The sequence below is a fragment of the Hirundo rustica genome, chromosome 2 (assembly GCF_015227805.2).
Source record: "Hirundo rustica isolate bHirRus1 chromosome 2, bHirRus1.pri.v3, whole genome shotgun sequence".
Classification (NCBI taxonomy): Eukaryota; Metazoa; Chordata; class Aves; order Passeriformes; family Hirundinidae; genus Hirundo; species Hirundo rustica.
The window spans coordinates 785,005-799,484 of record NC_053451.1 but is presented as its reverse complement, the minus strand read 5'-3'; the positions used below and the strand labels follow the sequence as shown (position 1 = coordinate 799,484).

The window sequence follows — 14,480 nt, the reverse complement described above, 5'->3', positions numbered from 1 at the left end:
CCTGGTGCAAATAACCGTGTGCTATGGCTTGCTCTGGTACCAGGGAGGAGGATGCATGTCGGCTGTGCTGTTTTTAGTAAGAGAACGATGAAAACATTCTGAATTCAACTCTTTGTTAGTCCAATGCAAGGCCATTTAAATTTTAAATCAGCAAATATTTCAGCTGGGCTTCCATAATGGGTATTAGTTTTTAATTATTTCTGGCATTTTCCCTGATTAAAAATGGAATTTATTACTCTTCTAGTTCAAATTTTATTTACTGACTTGACAGGTAGCATTGCTTCTGGTTTCTTTCATGAAAGTCACTGTAATCCTGAAAAAGCTGGATGGCTCTTCCGTTGATGTTTTTTTCACCTCATTGGATTGGGAAAATATTGGTAGAATTTTGACATTTTAAGGTTGGTGGAGCTAACAGCTTATTAATTGTTGTTGTTTAAGCATCAGGTTAGCTTTGTGTGACATCCGTCAAAACTTCGTGGCCAGTCTAATACAGGATGTCAATATTTGGTCTTCCTTCAACTATATTAAAATTTATAGTTAGCTGTCATGATAGTAAATTTGATTTATTTTGATTTATTCTTCTCCGTGTGCAAATTCCAACCCGCTGTGGTGCACGCAACCCGTTGTGCATCATCTTCTGCCGAAAGATCCCTAAAAACTGTCCCAGCAGAGGCATGCGGGGTCCTTATGAATGATGGCCTTTCTGTGGGAATTTATCGACCTATTACAACTGCACAGCAAAGGAATCAACAAAATCACACAGCGTTTGGATTTTTAAATTTTATGTTGGTGTTAAGAACCGTGTTTAGTGCTGTTATTTATTACTTGCCTTAAATACAGGCTAAGTTAGGAAACACTTAGAGTGGGACATGTTATTTATCTGCTCACGGCATGTGGCATTCTCCAGAATATTCTCCCCAAACTCCTTAATGAATTAATTGGGCAAAATCACTCCTGACAGATAAATAGTTCTTTTCTGTTTTACGTGGCTAGCTCGTGTTTAAGCAGAGAAAACCTCCAAGCAGTGTTCTTGTGGGATTCCCAGTTCAGTTTAGGCTGAAGTCAGTGGCTGGCAGGTTGGACTGGGAGCTGTCCTCCTGTCTCCATTAATCTCCATCTGGAAGTTCTCTGGGAAAAGCGCAAGCAGGGAGATCTTCACTGGGAACAGACGAACTAACAACCCTTACTTCTCATCCGTCACTGCCCCAAGCTGGAGGCAGGGATGAATTCTGCTGGGGTTCCGTCGAGCTGTGACTCTTGGTTAGTTCAGTGAAGGTTCCTGTCAGGGTGGTGTGGGCAGCAGTGAGCTCGGCCCGGTGCTGCAGGACACTGCCGGACTCTGGTCACGGGAGTGTCGGGATGGAAACATCCCCCGAGTCTGCTGGGAGCCATTTCCCACTCCAGCAGCGCTCAGCTCTGCCCAGCTCTCACATGATGACACTCGAGTGTCTCTCTTCTGAGTCTACAGCACGTTTCTGGGGAAGGAAAGAAGATGGATTCTGGAAATCTTGCATAAACAAATGACACTTGGCAGGCGAGACGCTGCCGTGCTCTTCCCGCCTTGTTAAGAGTTCCAGTAAAACGAGCTCTCTGATACAGAAATATCCCAGAAGAGAGGCTGGGTCAGGAGAAACTGGAGCCAAAGCAGGGCTGTACCTTCTCCCTTTGAAGCACCATCCTGCCTGTGTTTGCATTTGCTGCAGTTTTCCTGATGTATTGGCAAAGAAATGTCAGGGTAAGTTTCGTGAAAACAAAGGAGTGGATGAATGAAGTCTTTTTCTCTCTTATTCCTGAAGCTGGTTGTGAGCTTTTCCTTTTTTCCCCTAAGCCAGTTAGGTTGGGCTTTAAAGAGCAAACCTCAAACCCCAGACAATGCAGTAAAGCCAAAAGCTTGGAGCAGGTGTTGCCCACTTGTTCAAACAAGTCCAGGACTTGTTTCCTTTTCAGAATGCAGTTGGAAGTCAGGCCTTAAGGAGGAAAACTAAAATGGAACTATTGAACATGAACTCACAGAGGTGGCCCCGTGCCCCAAAATTGTGTATTTACGTGTGGGGCTGTGAGAGGAGCAGGTTATTAACCCTGCTGAGACCTGGGAGCAGAGACACATCCTCACACTAAACCTTCCCAGAGTTCTCCAGCCTTTTTGTTTGTTGGGAGGATTAACTGTAATCCCTTTGCCCTCCTTGTGGCTGCCCCTGGATCCCTGGCAGTGCCCAAGGCCAGGCTGGACAGGGCTTGGAGCCACCTGGGATAGTGGAAGGTCCCTGCCCATGGCAGGGGTGGCACTGGATGAGCTTTAAGGTCCTTTCCAACCCACACCATTCCATGTTTCTGTGATTCCCATACTCCAGATTTTGTTGGCTGCCTCACGGGCTGGGCTTTTCTCGGGGATTCGTGCCTCAAATGAAGCCGCAGTTTTTGCGAGCGGTTCCACGAGATGCGGTTATTTGAGTCGGCAGTGTCAGCACAGCTTCCTGCCTGCCCGCAGCTGGACTGTTCCTGGGAAGGCTTTCCCCCTGGCATCTGCACCCTCGTGCTGCAGTGTTGGCCATGGCCACCCAGGTGTGGGGTTTTGTGTGCTGAAAGGGTTCCTGCAGAGCCTGGGGTGCCATTTGGCCAGAGTTTGCTGCATCTCCCAAGTAAACAAACACTTGTTCCTCTTAATTTCACCTCCGTGTCCCGATCCCATCGGAGCACGTTTCCTTGTCAGGAGCCCTCAGCCTGTTCTGTCAGTGGGTCTGGGAAGTTGTTTCCCTTGTAAAGTTGGAGGTGCCCATTGTGTAAAATGTTTCACAAGTCACTTTGGCTGGGAAAAGAACACGGTGGGGCAGAGCCTGCGAGCTGGAGCAGAGAGGTGCCTTGCCAGGTGATTATACATTCCTTTTCATGGCTTGTTTGGGTTTTTTTAAGAGGCAGAGAATAAGTTGAGGCATGTTAAAGCTTGTGTCAGGAGCGATAATGGAGTGCTTCTCTCCTTTCCCACAGCTGGGCGTAGGGAGGACGTGCCAAACCTCAGTGCCTGGTTCCTCGTGCTCTCAGCCCTGTCCCGTGGGTGCTGGTGGGAGATGGAGAGGGCTGAGGTGATCGAGGGGCTCTTCTCTTCTCTTCCCCTGTGCCCTCCTCACCATGGTGCTCGCTGTAGACCCCCTTCCCATCCCACCACCCCATCCAGGGAATGAGGTCTGCCCCCTTCTTCCCCTGTCTTGCTGCCCAGTGAGGTCGTTCGGACTCCTCAGGTAAAGTAGAGCTCATGGGGGATGGGGGTGCTGGAAATGGGCCTCAAACCACATTTCCAGCCCTCACTGAAGTAGTTTATTTGTCTCATTTCAAAGCCATTCCACGGCTGGTTTAAATTACTCCTCCCTCGTGACCTGCTGTGCTGGTAAATGGTCAGGCTAAATAATATCCCGATATTAATTGGTGCAGTGGGATTTCGGGTGATGCTTGGAGGAGCTTCTCTCTGCTTTTGAACATTGAGTTACTCTGCAAATGTTTTCATTGTCTTTAAATGGGGTTTACTGCCTGTTTACATAATTATTAATCTAATAATTGTAGTGGAATTGAACCCTGAAAGCTGGTGGATCTTTGTGAAACGCTGAACAAAGGAAGTCGTCAAGTTTTTGTATCTTTTATAAATATAAGCCTCTGGAACAATTGAACGGACAGAAATCCCACAAAAATGTCCCAGTTAATGGGTTTTCTGTTTGCTACACTATATAGGGTTACAGAAATGCTGGTAGCTAATTGCAGCCTTACAGATGGCACCGGGAGGGATGGATTTCCCCAGCCCGTGCTGCCTTCCTTTGGCTCCCTGCAGTTCAGGGCAATGAACACTTTTTGCAGAGGGAGGAGAGTGTCTGGCTGCTTTTTGGGTGCTTTGCTGGGACAATCTCAGGTATTTTAAAAACTTACATGTATGTTGTTAACAAGGGTGGTTTTTTCAGAACTTATTGTGAGTTTCTTTCAAAGGGCACTTGTTTGCTTTAATGGGAAAATGAGACGAGGATTGTGACCCGGGGTGGTGCTGGGGGATGGCAGAGAACTGCCTTTGCTTTGTTGTTGTTCACCTCCTCTCCCTCCTCTCCCTCCTCTCCCTCCTCTCCCTCCTCTCCCTCCTCTCCCTCCTCTCCCTCCTCTCCCTCCTCTCCCTCCTCTCCCTCCTCTCCCTCCTCTCCCTCCTCTCCCTCCTCTCCCTCCTCTCCCTCCTCTCCCTCCTCTCCCTCCTCTTCCTCCTCTTCCTCCTCCTCCCTGGCACTGCTGGGTCTCCTGGGTCAGAGCAGAGAAAGGGGGAGGAGGAAGAGGAGAAGGAGCCTTCCCTGCAGCCAGGGACAGCCCCTGAGACAGGTGAGTGGAGCTGGCCCGGCTGGTGAGGGGTCTGTCAGTCAAAGAAAAGGTCCTAAAAATGACCCATGAGGAAATGGTTTATGGAAAAGCCAGAGAAGTGATGTCTTGCTTCTCTGAGATTTTCCCCCTCTGTTCTTGGCTCCCTTTGGCCTTTTCCTTCTCGGTGTGAATGTTTTGTGCACGAGGCAAAGCAGGATTTCCCACTGCCATTCAGGGACTTCAGAAGCTGGGCTGAGCTTTCTGCTTCCGTGTACCACTCTTCACTCCTCGTCACTTCTTTGGGGACCTGACCCAGAGCCCTCGGAGTGAATTTTCCTGATTCCAGGGTGTTTGAGCAGGCGGAAGCCGGCCAGGCCGCTCATGTGGCGGCTTGCTCCGAGCTGCCCGATGTGCAGAGGCTTGGCAGCTCCCTTTGGAAGAAAAGGCTGCAGTCAGCACTCTGCAGGGAGGGAGACACTTCTCCTTCCCCTGGCAGAGCCGAGGGCTCTGCCCATCCCTGCTGCAGCCCTGCGCACGGGAGTCCATGGGAATAACCGGGAGCATTTGTGTTGCTGTGTCACAGCTGCTGGAGGAGCTTATCTTGAGCTTGGTTTTCTTTGGGACTTGAAAAGAGATGTGTTACTGGAAGTCACATCATAATTTTGCTCCTGTAACCGTATTGCAGTGGTCTCTGCAGGCACAGTCAGAGGTCACGTCCCATCACAGCAGTGAATACAGCTGTGCTGGCAAATATTTGTAATATAGATCTGGCTCAGTGTCAAGGCTGTGCTTTGATTGCTGTGCTGCTCAGAGCTGGCCTTCCTCCTTTGATGTACAGGGAATAACATCTTGAGAAAGATTTTGTAGGAGTTGATTGAAAACTGAAAATAACAAAGTGCAAAATACAGGGTTTTTTACCTCTTCCCCCTCTTTTCATGTAGGTACATCAGCTCTGAAGAGTGATGGAAAAAAACTAAGAAAACAAGTAAAGAAGGGAATTGCATTTGAAATATTTTGATACTGCTCATGGGTGACTTGAAAAATGTACAGCCCATCCATGATGTGTGATAAGGGAATCTTTTCAGACCAAGACTGACTTTGATGGCAAAACATCCAGAGGTCTCCAGAGCACCTGTAGCACAGACTCTGTAGTAGAGAGTGGAAAAGTTCAAGGTAAAACCCCCGATCTGGCTCGAAGGTTACTGCCTCCCAAAAAGAGATGCAAGGGCTGGTGCAGAACCATAGAGTCTTTGTTCAGCTCTGTTGTAAAGGTGTCCTTTGCTTCTCTCTTTAGTCCCTTCTTTAAAGGGCTACTCTTGAAAATGGCAGCAGTCACTTTGTGTCTGGGGTGCATCCTCTCACTGAAGAAATAGTTAACTGCTTCTGGCCTGGATCTGTGGGATGGGTGTGGAGATGTGGCTGTGGCTGCTGGTGGAGTGGAAGGCACGGGAGAGTCACCTCTCCTGGTGGCTTTGGCTCAGGAGGGTGGGAAAAGCATTTTTCAAGAGGAAATTCCTGGTCCCTGATGTTATTTTTAACACCCCTTTGAGTAAAAGTTGCTTTAAGCAGTAACAGAGTGGAGACTGTGTGAATGCAGACATAAACAGTGCTGGGAAGTTACTGGGGAAGGCTGGATGGCCCCGCAGCTCGGAGGTGGCTCTTTTGGGGGACAGAAGCCATTCAGGTGAACTCAGGAGCTGTTGTGAGCTCAGTTGGGCTGAGAAATTCCCTTGTAGCACAGGCAAGGTGACTGTGGTCAGTGTGTGTCCACAGATACACCAAGTGTGCACCTACTGCAGGGTTTGTTTTCATTTGGCCTGGGAATGATGCCACAGAAAATACCAGCGGCTTTCGCAGCCACTAAAATCATCAACTGCTCTTTAAATGTAAAGAGGAAACTGGTTATTTTCTTCCAGGGCTATTTTGGGCCAACATGGAACACTGAAATGATGGATTGGCACTTGCTGCTGCTGCTGAAAATATCAATCACAGGATCACTGAGGTTGGAAAAGACCTCTGAGGTCATGGGGTCCAACCTGTGCCTGATGGCCAGTGTGTCACCAGCCCAGAGCACTGAGTGCCATGGCCAGTCATGAAAGTGCTGTGTAGATTTACAGTGGTTTTGTTTGGTGGAGTGGCTGATACCTCACCAGCCTGGCATTTGGAGGAGGCATGGCTGTTGTTTCATGAGGAGTTTGTGTTTCTGAAACGTATTTTAGAATGCCTAAAAAAAAAAATCCCACTTCTTCATGCCTTAGCTCAGTGTTTTGTTTCTGTGGCTATACCCAGGAATAACTGCACGAAAAGGCAGCGGGAGCCTGGTGTTGAAATATTCCTGCTAGGATTTGGAACATCTCTCCTTGCTCCTTCTCTGGCACTACTTCTTGAGTGCTTTTCAAGAGAGAACTAAACTGGAGCTGGTTTTGGCAGTGTGCTGTGCAGGATGTCAGGAGCTCACAGGTACAAGCCCTGCAGCTGGTCACCTGGCACCACTCACAGGCAGCTCCTGTGTGCCAGCAACAACATTCTCCTCTTATTGACCGCAGATTGCAAAGCCGGAGGAGGACCTGGACCAACTGTGGTGCTGCCAAACTGCAGAGGATTTGTTGTTGTTTTTTTCCTATTGCTCAGGAGCAGCTTGAGTTTGGGAAGGATGAGCTGTGTCCCTCTGTGCAGCTGTGATCCATGGGTCTCACCGAGGCTGGTCAGGAGCCCAGGGCAGTGTTCAGCCCCTGAACCCTCCAGCTGCATGCACTGGGGCTGCTCGGCTACCTCTCTGCTTGTGTTCCACTTGACAGCAGCTTTGTTGTTGTGAGCTCCTCTCGGAGTGAAGCTTCACTTTGGCCATGCTTTTGCTGAAGGTGTCTGGTGTGTGTTAACCTTGGCCACGATGAGGATTGCACGTGGCGTTCCAGATGAGGTCAGTGTCTTCTGAAGCATCAGTCACTGCTGTTTCTGCCGGGCAAGTCCTGCTTGGTGCATCCTTTGATTTACATTTGCTTTTCTTGGCATTTCTGTGGAGCTCCTGGCCCTCTGGGATCAATATGAGACAAAAGGTCTGTTCTGTGCTGTGACTTTTCCCAGCTTTGTGTCCTCAGCACAAGTCACCGTCACATTTCATTTTTATGTGTTGGCATTGAAAACGTGAAAAAAGACTTGAGTGAGCTAATTCTCTCCTCAGCACGACCTCTGTGCAAAGTTTCTTATGCAGATCATAATTCCCGTGCCAGTTTTTGTCATCTCCAGCTCCACTAGTAGTTTCCTGGAAGGGTGTCTTCTGCCTTCCCTCCTCTGGAAAATGGGTCATCTTCTTGTGGGGAGTGATCAAGAGTAGCAGGCAGAAATTAATTCAATTTCCCGTTTCTCCCCGTGTCATTCCCAGTTCCATCTCTTAGCTGTGCTCGCCAGCCTTGCGTTCCATTGACAGACAGATGGATACATCGCTGCTGGGATCACTTGTTCTGCAGTCCCAGGCAGGATCCTGATCCGCAGGTTTTAATATAAAAATTCTTGCCCATATCCCTGTGGTCGCTTCTCTCGTGGTTTTGGGATGCAGATTGAAAGCTGCTGCTGACTGGTGCATTTTAAACTCTGGATTCTGCTCCTGATAACCTCAGATGTGGTGATTCACATGCCTCTCCCCACCATGCACTCCCTGCAGAAGGAGGCAAGGCCTTCATTTTAGTTGGAGGCCGCACTCAGAGCTGATGGGTATCAGCTTTTCCAGCCTGGCTTTTGGTAGTTCTGGTTTTCCCCTCCAGAGCATCTGCTGATCCGTCCTTTTTCCGGCTCTGCTCCTTTCCCACCTCTTCCCAGGGTGGGGGCTCACCCCCTGAGCCCCGAGGGTGTCTTCTCCTGGGATTTCCATCCCTCATGGGTTTTGTCCCGTCTTCATTAGAGAAGCAACACCCAACCGTGTGGCCCCGGAGTTGTGTGTTCCTCCCTCGGGGAAGAGCCGTGTCAGGAGATGTGATGGACGAGTCGTGACTGAAACCGGTCAGCCCAGATAAACCGAAGCCATCGGGTTCTGTCAGGACGTGCAAGATAAAACCTGAATGCTTAATTTACCTTCAGCAGTGCCAAGCTGGTAGCGACCGGCAGAGTTTGCCTTGGTGGTTTCTGCGTCTCTGCCTGCTGGAGGAGCGGGGCTGTGCGCTGGGGGATCCTGCTCTGCTGGGGTGACAGCAGGAGGTGAACACAGCAGCCTCTTGGGCACTGCTGCCTGCCTTCTCCCAGGCTCTGATCAAACAGGAGCCAGGATTCCCAGTCGAGGTTTGGGAAGCTTGGGCTCCTTTTTGTTGCTCCCATCGTCTCCGGCAGTGCTCGGAGCAGTCGGAGGGTGGGATCCTGGGGGAGTCCTGGCTTTGGGCCTGGGTCAGTGGCTGTCTCAGTATTTTCACTTGTCCCTACCCCACCAGAGAACCGTGTCTGTGCTGCCACTGGCGTGTCAGGCAATAAACCCCTGGTTTTGGGGAGTGTGGGATGTTCAGCGCGTGCTTTCTGCTGGTTGGACACAGCTTTCCTCCTTGGTCACCCCGTACCCTTTCCCACTGGGATGTGGCTGTGTTGGTGTGCCACTGAAGAGAGCACTATGTTCGCAGAGAAGGGAGCTCTGAGGAGCCTGGCAGCAGGAATCCAGCCCTGCCCTGCCCTGCTGTAGCTGTCAGCCTCTCCATCCCACCCCAGTGCAGTTTCAGTGAAGGACGAGTCCTGAGCAGTGCTGGTTTAAAGGCACAAGCTCACAGAGAGATCCTGGTGCCAAAACTTGTGCAAGGCATGCTGTCATCTGCAAAGGACATCCTTTGCTTCAATCCTTTTTCTTATTACGCTTCCCTTGTGGCCTTGGCGTGGAAGTGTCCTGTCCTTTCTTCTGGCTCTAAAGCAGTAATTGAGGGACCTTACACAGCTTTGGTGCTCAGTGAAGTTCCTCATGCTCCCTCAGAGAGAGAGGGACCAGAAATGGAAAGCTCTGCTGATCCTGCCTTGTATTTCACACCAGTTTTTCCACAGACCTCTGGAATCCCTCCCTCGTACCTAAGTCAGGGTATCTAAAATTAGATACTTCATATCTCAGGCACCATCTTAATGATCTGTGTGAGGTCTTTGGCATTGCTTGAAAATCAGATTACTTACCTCAGTGCTTAAATGAGGAGATACACTAAGCACTTCCTCTCCAATTCCCCCTACCACAATTATTGCCCTTAATTTTTTTCCACAACATTTTAATCCTTCATATCCTGTCTCTTCGGTCACTCAAGCCAAGGGTTTCAATTTTTATTGCTGGAGCCTGTGGTGCTGGGTTGCTCTTCTGTGCAGTCAAGGTCCCAGTCCTTGGCTGTACAATGAGAGCTCCCACAGATCCATTCGGAGCTCTGTCTCCTGGTCTGAACATTTTCTTGTTACTTCTCCATCTTTTTAGTGCATTTGGCACGTCCCACCCTTGCTATGTATCAGCAGTTCTCTGCTCATTTGGCACAAGCAGAAAGCCCTTTTTAAGCAAAGTGTAATAACAATAACATAGAACCCAAAGGTAAACAAACAAGCCACACCTTATATTTTATTTCAGCTGCGTTTTGGGAATTCTTTCAGTTTCTCAAGTACTGTATAAATGTACACGGAGTCCTTGCAGCCTCCGTGGAGGCCAAGTGGGCTCCTCCTTCCCTGCAGCCCTCGTGGCTGGGCTTAGTCTGCCCCACAGGCTCCAGGGAGTTGCCCTCGTGGCTTCCCATAGATTTGCTTATGTCTGATGATCTGAAATTAGAATCCTTCCCCTGCTCTGCCCTTTGCTGGAAACGTGTAAAACCTTGCAGGTTCCCCCCTGGGCAGAGAGGGGGATTTTCCCACCATTAAAAATAAAAGGGAGGGGAAGGAGAAAGAGTTAAGACATGCTCAGGTAGTTGTAAAAAGGACTGAAAAACAAACAAACCCACAACCGTGTCAATTATTCACATCCCCTCTATAAATAGAGAAACCCTGGGGAGAGGGGGCTTTCCCTTGGGCTCCCTGCTCTGCTCTTCCATTAATTTATTGCCAAGGCCCCACGGTGCTTTCGCAGTGCTGCGCTCCTGGTTTTGTTTCCTCTAGCTGGGATATGGGGATGGCCGACTGTTGGCTCTGTGGAGCTTTAAGGGTTTTTCCCTTTTCTTCCCTCCCTTGGAAATTGTCATAGGGGTGGTGCTGCAGCTGGAGGAGCAGGGCTTCCCACACCTTCCCCTTTTGGAGTTCTTCTCAAAGGGAATGTGGGTTTATTTTTCTCTGCCCTCCTCTTCATCTGGAGGATCACCAGCATTGTTCTCCCAGCCGTGACAGACACGGAGGTTGCGTGTTAGCGAGACGCTTGCAAAGAGGTTTGGCAGCTGAAGCTCTAGCAGCCCATTCTCAGGGATGGATGGATGGATCCCCGACTTTTCTGCGTGGTCACTGTCATCAGACCCCAGCTTCAGGAGCAGCCATTCTCCTCAACAGGTAGTATAAGCCATGGTTGGTTTGAAATTAATTTTTCTCACGTGTAGTGCTTGGTTTGAAATTAATTTTTCTCACAGACAAAAGGCTTCTATGACATTTTAAATGTCATAGAAAGAAAACACAGAGAGGAGCACGTTTGTCATTTATTTTCGCTGCTTTAAAATTCAACCGGCTTCTGCAATCCTCTGAAGTTGGTCTCGGGGCGCAGTGTCTAGGTCGAGAGTGGGGAAGCTCGGAGCATTTCTGAGCTGCATTTCTGAACAAACACCTGGGCATAGAGCAGTCTGTTCTCCATCCATCCCTCCATGGATGCATCACTGGTGCGGCCTCACCTCGAGGCGTGGGGACAACTGTGGGCACCACAGTTTAAGAAGGATCTAAAGCTATTGAAGAGCATCCAAAGGAGGGACACGAGGATGGTGAAGGGTCTGGAGGTTTGTTGGGGGGTCTGTGCAGGGCCAGGACCTGGACTCTGGTCCCTGTGGGTCTCTTCCAGCTCAGGATATTTTATGCTCCCTCTCCCGTGGGTTTTATGTTGCAGAGGGCAGCCCAGGGATACGGGATGGGGAGAGCCAGAGCTGTCAGGCCGGCAGAGCCCTGGCAGCACAGGAGAGCATTTACCTTGGTCTCAGGGCAGGGCATTGGCTGGACTGATTTCAGCAGCAGTTCATAATAGCTAACTATTAACTAACATAATGTGGCCTCCAGTCACAAATCAAGGGCCTGATTCTGCATTTCGGGAGATGGGATCGAACACTGGAGTTACAATGGCGTGGAACTGGGATCATGGGTGAGGAGCACAGCCCAGAGCTGCTGATGAATATTGAATGGTTTCTGTATGAAATGCCTACTGCTTCCTGTCTCTGTATGTGCGTCCTGCTTGATGGTAGAGTTACCGAGGGCTTCTCCAAACTGGATGAAGATTTACTTAACGAGCAAATGATTGCATTTGAAATCTGACAAAAATAATGCCTCATAAAATGAAAAAGTAAAAATAGAACTGAAAGGGAGCTATCGTCCTTCTCACCAACTTTTCCTGTTCACTAGTCAAGGGGATATATTTGCATACCAATTTTTTTTCTTTCTGGAAAAGAAGGGTTGTGCTTTGAAAAAGAGGCTTTTAGAAAACTAGAGCTTCCATATTTTTCATCCATTAACGATCCTGTCAAGCGTCCGCAAGCAAAAAGAAAACAGCTGTGCTGGATTTTCCTCCAGACTCTTGTCATTGCGAACTGCTTCAGCATGTGGAAGTCAGAGCTCTTTGCTGTACCTGGAATCACATGTAGCAGATGTGAAGAGTAACAAGGTGCTCCTTTAATCTGTTCTGCTTCCCTTGCTCTGCGTTTAATCCATCCGTGGAGCTTTCCTGTGCTCCGCCGGTCGGGATTGGCAGCACGGTGAGCCCTGTGGCAGCTCCTTGGCCTGGTTTTTGGAGGCACTGTGTTGTGGCTGTGCAATAAATACAGCTGTGCTGCTTGCAGACCTTCAAAGGACGCGGGGAGCTGCGCTGGCGTGCGCAGGCGTTGGCTGCACACACCGGGGACGTGTCTGAGTGTGTCGGGAGCAGTCCGTGCTGACAGGGGATGTTTTGTCTCGAGTGTAAAAGTTTGAAAATCTTTATTTGGTATTTTGTTTTTAATCAGATCAGTTGTTCAATGTGTTGATGTTTACAACTTTCCAACTCCCCTGAGAACAGACCGATGGGTCACTGCTCAGCTTCCCCCTTGGCCAGTCTCCACAGAAGCATCCGAGGGAGCAAACGTGTCCAAAAAGGGCTCTGTGCTGGAAGGGAAGTGATGGGACTGTGCTCATGTTTGCTTCAGCCCTTCCTCCTGATCGAGGAGCTTGGGCATCACTTTTTGCCCCATTGGACCTTCCAAGACCTTGCTGGAAGGAAGGCTTTGCTGGAGGCTGCTTCAGAACTCCAGAAATTCTGTTGCAGCAGAGCCTGGGCTGTTGGGATGAACCAGGACGCTGAGGACCATTCCAGTGCATGTTAATGTCAGACAAAGTATGAAAAACTGATGTTCTTCTTGAAAAGTATGAATTGGTTTCATTTAGGAAAGACTGTCCGAGTTGTAAAAGTTAATGGGAGCAAAACTTTTCAGGAACGAGTCGATGGGTAAGGACAAGTCCTTGTCTTCTGAAGGAGCTGTGCGTGCCCAGTACTCACCTGTTCGTGGCAAAGGATGTTGCCAGCCCTTCAGATGCACCGAAACAGTGTGAGGATTTGGATAATACAGGATGCAGATGTAAACTTCCCCTTTTTAACAAAGGACTGCCAGGAGAGAAGGGGTTTTGCTGGAGGAGCACAGGTGGTGTGTGGAACAGGCTGCCTTGGAGCTGGTTTCTCAGGGGAGGACCAGAGTTTGTGTCACCCTGGAGCAGATTTTACTGAGTTACCAACTTCTCAAAAGCCATGTCAGGATGGAAAGTCTGATAGAATGCTGGGCTGTGTTTGTTTTGTTCTTTTGGTCAGGTATTTTTGGGGCAGTAGCAGACAGATCTGAACAGAGATGGTCGCAATTCCCTTTCCTGCAAGGTGAGGAATGCTCATGGCAGGGCTGTTCCCTGTGTGGTGAGTGCAGGTGGGATGCCTCTTGCCTGTAGGACCTTTTTCTGTCAGCAAGATTCCCCTCTTGGAAATTATTGGCAGCTGGCACAATAATGAGTCCATTTCAATATAAATGAGCTTCATTTTATTAATTTCTGCCAGCTCCTGAGCAATTCATGAACTGCTTTTCAGATCTCAACCAACAGCTTGGGGGAAGAGGGGGAGGTGGAGTGCAGAGAAGAAATGTGAAAGAAGAGAAAGAAAATGAGAATATTAATAATTTTAAAAAGAGCCAGTGACTCTCATCTCTTTTGAGAATCTGGCCAAGAGTGGATTCCCCACCAAGCAGCTCTTAAGAACATGAAGGGCAGCAGTAATCCCTCCCCAGGTTTTTGTTCCTTGGGACCTGTGGGGAAGTTTGTAACTCTCCCAAGTTTGTGTGCAGTGTTGAGGTGATGTTTTAGTGCTGGTGCTTGGCTGGGAAAAGGGGGAGTTGGATGGATTGGGAACATATTTAGCCTCTTCCAGGCCTGGACTAGAGCCGGGCTCCTTGCAAGGGAGCTCACCAGTGGTACCAGGCCTGGAAAGGGCTGGGGTTTGTTCTCCACATGTGAGCTCAGTGACTGACTTGAGGACTGTCCTAAGGACTTGTCTCAGGTCTAGGTAAGATACAGACTGGTCTCGTATCTGCGCCTTTGTGAGCACAATTAACCTGAGAATCCTTTCCTTGCTCACAAAACCAGATGTAAATGCTCTGCCCCGGTGTCTGATTCGTCCTTGGAAAATGGTAATGAAATCCCTGCCTGGAAAACCGCCCTTTCCATAAATGAGACAGTCTGCAGAGAAATCTCCTTTGAGGCTTTCCAGCATCTCCTGGGCGGTTGGGTTCCCCTTGCTGCCAGAAATTCAGCCCTGCTTTGTTGGAAGGTCCCTCTCTTGGTGGTCGTCTTCAGATGCAGGTGTGGATTTGGCCCTGAGCTGAGACAGACCGGCCTCAGCAAGGGAATGTTAAAGTCTGGGGGGATTTTGGTTGTGCAGAGATGTGGGAAGAGGAGCTCTCCACGTCCTGTGGCTGGGGCTGGCGGTGCTTGACTGGGTTTTTCATTTATCCTGCCACCATCAGATTCCATCATCCGAA

At 49.3% G+C, this 14,480-nt stretch overlaps 1 protein-coding gene across 1 annotated transcript in view; it reads left to right on the top strand.

Annotated features, from left to right (window-relative positions):
• TIAM1 (TIAM Rac1 associated GEF 1) overlaps nt 1–14,480 on the top strand; it is a 127,000-nt gene that overhangs the window by 66,829 nt on the left and 45,691 nt on the right. The window lies entirely within an intron of this gene.